We start from the raw sequence: 6,000 nt of genomic DNA, 5'->3' as shown, positions 1-6,000 counted from the left end.
ACAATCTGGATGTTTGTGAATGTAAACTTTCATTGTTTCCAACTCACTGTTTTGCAGCTCAACATTATGGTAATTTGTTATTTTAACATAGATCCCAACATATGTCTATCTATATATATAATTAATATATATATATATATATATATATATATATATATATATATATATATATATATATATATATATACATATATATATATATATATATATATATATATATATATATATATATATGCCTATATATATTATATGTATATATATATATTATATATGGATATATCCATATATATGGATAGACTAGACAATCTCGAAATACTGAAATGTCGAACTGCAGTATTTCGAGAATGAATAGTCAAAAATGCAGTTACGCAAAACTGCACTATGTTGAATGCGGAAATGTCGAATCCGCTATTGTGGTGTTGCGTTTGTGATGTGCAGTGCGGTTTGTGGATTTATCTGGGGTTTCAAGTAAGTGGTGTTTGTGTAAGAGTATTGGGCAGGGATTTTAGTGTGTGTGAGTGTGTGTAGTGGTGGTTTTGTGTGTTTGTGTGTTTAGTGCGACCTTGGAGTTAGTATATATAACTAGGGGGTGTGGGGGGGTGCAGCCCCCCACAAGGGGGATGCGGGGGGGGCTTCCCCCCTGCTTTTAGATAGGGTAGGTGTGTTTTTGTTTTATGTTGTGTTTGTGTATTTTTTTTGTTTAGTGTAGTTAGGTAGGTGTATGTATGTGTGTGTTTATGTGCTGGTTTGTATGTGTGTGTGTGTGTGTGTGTGTGTGTATGGTCACGATTGTGCTTTTCGCGGTTTTGGGTTTTCAGGTATGTGGGTTTTCTACTATTCAGTCTCGAAATACTGAAATTTGACATTTCAGTATTTGGAGATTGTCTAGTAAATATATATATATATATATATATATATATATATATATATATATATATATATATATATAGATAGATAGATAGATATAGATGTGTAGCTATATCTACACATGCAGGCATACATATAGATAGATAGAACAGAATACAAAACTTAGGTCAATCTTTTTCTTATGAGTGTGTGGCTGGATTTACATTCAGAACTGGAAAGGTAAGCTGTATGCAGAAAGCAAACCAGAAGTACAGTCAGTATGCATTTCTGTTGCATTATCCAGAGTGAAGCTTAAAGTTAAAGGAGAGACTGTATGCTTCAGAAAGTATGTGCCTGTGTGTGTGTGTGTGTGTGTGTGTGTGTGTGTGTGTGTGTGTGTGTGTGTGTGTGTGTGTGTAACTGAGGCTGGGGAGTATGACCAAATGATTAAACTGCTCTAATTAGATTGTTAATCTAGTTACTATATTCCAAAGGAAAAAAGCAGGGTAAACAAAATATTTTTTAATTTTTGCTTTGTGCCTCCCAAAACCAGTGACACATTGTTAATGTTAAGTCATGCATTTCTCTGTTAACACAAAACACTATTTCCTGAAATAGAAACATTTATTTGGAAAGCCCAGAAGAGGATTCATGATGCACAGCATTCCATACCATTGTCCAGCCTGATGACATACACTTTATATGAATAATCTGCAGTCCTGTGGCTCACCCTCTTATTCATCCTTACATTTTGTAGTATGCTTGTAATATACACAAACAGCTCTAACCATGCTTAGTATGGGGATGTTTCTGCTGTTTCCAGCCACTCAGCGGATGTGAGTGCCCTGACCACCAGCTAAAATTCTGAGTTACACACCTCCATTCTCAGAACCTGAATATAGTCACTGACATGAATGTTGAAGATCAGTTGGGAGATCTTGGAAGGAAGTGGTTGTCACATGAAGGGAGTGTTGTGGTGCTGCTAGTATTGGAATTGGTCTCTCATCTGGAGCTGTGACAGTAAATGTCTGTCTTGGAACACTTGTGGCAGTGTAGTCCTTTAAACAGAAGTACATAGGCAGATTCATAGGTTAAAGTGATTCCTGTCAAGTAAGCAGTGTTACTGGAAATGTAGATGAGCTCTGCCTAAAACAGCAGAATGAAGTCAAGCTCCTAAACATAAATACTTCGCCAGAGTTTCAATGTACAAACAAATCATTGAAACAAAACAATGATGCATTCTTTGGGTTAATGTTTTCCTCAATTTTTTTGTTTGTTTTTAAGTGAAAAGAAAACTGTTAATTATGGGATGGGGGAACATATTTACGTTTTGTAAAAAATAACTGCAAAAAATGCTGAAAAAAGACCACAGGTGGCAAGACAAATCCAATGAACAAAATATAATCCACAGAGACAAGTTTTAATTCATAGAAACAAGTAGTGTTTCTTCTTGCAAGACTTCATCAGACAAACAGAACTAATGCAAAATGCAGTTATTTAAAGTGTTGCATGCTGAATATCAATTAGCTTCTAAAAGCAAAAGTTACAGATATTTAAAAGCATTTCAATATAAATACAAATGTTAAATGAATAAGCATGAATAAATAAGCAATCATGAATAAAACTGACCAAGAATGAATATGCAAGATGAGGATGACCTGATTTTAAAAATATTATAAAAAAACTTTGTTTAAAAACTATGCTAAATAATTACTTGAAGTGCAAAATGAGCAATTCATTTAAAAGAAATAGCCACTAGTAAAATTAACTATTACCCAGCCTGTCAGTTAACTAATATAATACAAACAATACAAAGACTATAAAAAAGTAATTCTACTAAGGTCCAGTGATGTAAACAAACAACAAATGTACAGAATAAATGATCAATTACCTCTGCAGACTCTTCAGTTTTAAAACACAAGACAAGGAACATAAATCATTTAGTCCTGGAGCATTGTAGGCATTCAATTTTATTTGCCATAATTATTCGCACAGTTCTAGCTTAAGGGTGAGGGGTCCCCCCCTGGGATCTTGTTCAATTTGGTCAATCACTTTAAACTTGAACTGTGCTGGGGGTGTTCGTGCACATGCGTAGCCAGTGCATTCTCCAATTTTAACTTCCTGATGCTGTAAATATGTTCGTAGACCCTGTCCTTGAATCTACAACCAGTTTTACCGATGTAGAAACAAGGGCAGAGGTTGCAGGTTGCTAAATAGACCACTCCCTTGGTGGCACAATTGAATCTTTTATTTATGAAATATTGTCTCCCTCTAATGGAGAAGACATTACCCACCTCCATAATTCTACACTGGGAGCAGCTCTCACATTTATACATGCCTGGAGCTCTCGCAACTGGGATCTTACCCCTCTCCAACAAACTTTTAAGGGTCTGCCCTCTTCTATAGATAATTCTAGGTCTGGATTCAAGAATAGAAGTCAGATCTGTATCTGAACTAAGTAGAGTCCAATTTTTATACAAAATTTGTCGTACTAACTTAGCAGTTGATACTGAATGATGTGACAAAAGTCACTTTGGGTGGGTTTGCTTTATATGACTGGCTCCACTAAACTAGAGATGTCACAGTGTTGAGGGCTACATGCCTAGTTGAAAGTATTGGACTAAATACTCCATTGGACCTCAAATATCATTTATTTATTTATTTATTTGCATTTGTTAACCGGATTGGTCATCAGAAACCATGCAGGCCGCCTACAGCAACTGGCCCTTAACAACTGATTTCTTTTGTTGATAAGGGTGACTACTGGTGTAATTAAGAAAGGAACTGGAGTAAGTTGATTTTCTGTGCATCTTAGCTTTGAACACTTGGTTCCCTCTATCTTTATATAAGTCTACATCCAGATATGTTATGTTCTCTGTACTTGAACTATATGTAAAGGATAAAAAATTTGTAGAGGCATTCAAATAATCAAAAAAAAAATGTAAACATGAAATTTAGAAGTACCCTGTGATGTAGTATACCAGTACATGCATTGCTCTGTTACAAGACATGGTACATTTTGTTTACATATAGGTATGTTGGCTGTTGCACTAAGAATGAACACCTGTCCATATGCTTGATTTCATTGCTGGATGACCTTGCATACTCTGATGTCAGGTGAGCAATTCTGACAGAAACTTATTGAAGCGTTAAGTACATACAGAGTGCTGCACACTTTAAGTGCATGTTCTTTATTCTCTGCCCCAGTTCCTGTCATTATCTGACTGTTAGCAGCAACTCCACCTTTTTATTTAGTGTCAGGGTAGAGCAGATTGTTACCCATCCATCCTTCAGGTAGAGATTATGGGATTTTTGTTATGACCTGAATCCACTCTGTGTGCCATGCAAATACTTATGGGAGGAGCATGCAGTGAATGAAGAACAGGACTGTTACCCACTTTTAGAAGTGGTTGTCCCATAAGCAGTCTTCCTCCTTTGAGTAAACAACTACTGCTAGGGCCACAGTTTGCAGTGGAGATTCTTTTGTGGCTTATGTGCCATGTTATGTGTTCCTCAAACACATCCTGGGAAAGCTGAGCAAGCTGTACCTCTTCTATCTTCTCTCCCTTTAGCTGGCTTCTCCAGCACCTGTGCCACTACCCAGTCCTGAGCTAGCTGTCCATAGTTAGGGCACCTTCTGCCTATATCAAGGAGGTAGAGCTAATTGCATGGCCTACTGTAAACAATTCTTTGTGGGATTGGCTTGTGTATGTAGAGTAGGGTGACCAATGAATGCACCTGAGTGTGCTGAACTGTTTAAGGATTCTATTTTCTTAATGCTGCTGTGCTTATACAGTTGGCACAGAGGATTAAGAAGTGTTAATGAGCTGTTTCCAGTGGTCCAGGGTTTGACTCTGTCAGCCTACATTGCCTACTGTATGATTGTGAGCAAGTCACTTAACCAGACAGTGATCCAGGGCTGAGTCTGAAAAAGTTCCATGGAGATCAGTGCTTACCCCAGTAAACAAATACAAATAAAATAAAAATAAATAAATACAAATGTAAAAAGATCTCTTGCCATATGCATTCATATGTAGTTACTATGCTTGCAGTTCAGTGGACCATCGAGGCGCTATCCCAAATTCCCAGTTGTACTCAACCACTATCTGGTTAAGTGACTTGCTCAAGGTCACATAGATTACTGAGGACAAGGGAAATCAAAACCTCTACCACAGGATTTACAACTCAAGCCTTAATCCTCTGAGCCAACTGCCAGGTTATGTTGCATTTAGTGCATTGTTTTTTTAATTGGCTGACTACCTGTTATGGTATTTTGTGATCAGCAGAGCTGTCCAACCCCATGCAAGTGCTTAGTATAGGGTGAATACTGTTGCATCTGTATTTAAGTCGGTATGCATTGCTACAATACAACCACTGAATACAATCTGTGCAAAACTTATGTATGCTTCAGAAGATGCATAGATAAGGTTGTACAATGTTGTGGGTTTTTGTGCGACACTGTAACTCCCTCTTTTAATGGTTATCAAAGTTCAAATGTTTATATGTCCAAGTTGTCTGTATATTATCTTGGCATGCATTACTATGCAACCTTCACATATAAACAACAGCTGTGTTTCACACGTCCATCAGAACTATCAGAAGTCAGTGGAATAGGAACATCTGCAGTTACCATTTGGGCATGTATTGAACCAAGTGTGTCATTAGTAGCCAGGTACAGGGTCACAATGTGGGATATGTTCCTTGCTCAGGTGAATGCTTATGGGATGTCACTGCTTTACTGTGCACACATTTCAGGTGGTTTATCAACATACAAGATTGTCAGTGTTGTATACATGGCGTATGACTTTAGAAATCCTAACACCTGCTTACAGTGAGTCCACGTCATATGAGTCACATTCCTTCTAGAAGTTCATCTGAAAAGACGCATCACAGAGGCTAGTAGCTCATTCATAATGTCTGTATAGCTTGCTGAGTTTTCTAGCAACATTTGTGTGTTACATCATTTTAGGAGTGAAAATGTGTGCATGATTTTGAGAGCTTGTGTTTAGATTTACTAAATATAATTTGCATTTATAAAAATTCTTCTACTGTGTTCACCATGAATTTTTTCACAGAAATTAAATTTAGCAGAAAACTGAAAGCTTTGGATCCAGATATTTTATTTGCTCTTTATCGTGAATGGAATGGCCAAAA

The sequence above is a fragment of the Protopterus annectens genome, chromosome 4.part0, assembly GCF_019279795.1.
Source record: "Protopterus annectens isolate FY-2018-M chromosome 4.part0, PAN1.0, whole genome shotgun sequence".
Classification (NCBI taxonomy): domain Eukaryota; kingdom Metazoa; phylum Chordata; order Ceratodontiformes; family Protopteridae; genus Protopterus; species Protopterus annectens.
Note: the sequence above shows the minus strand (reverse complement) of the source record.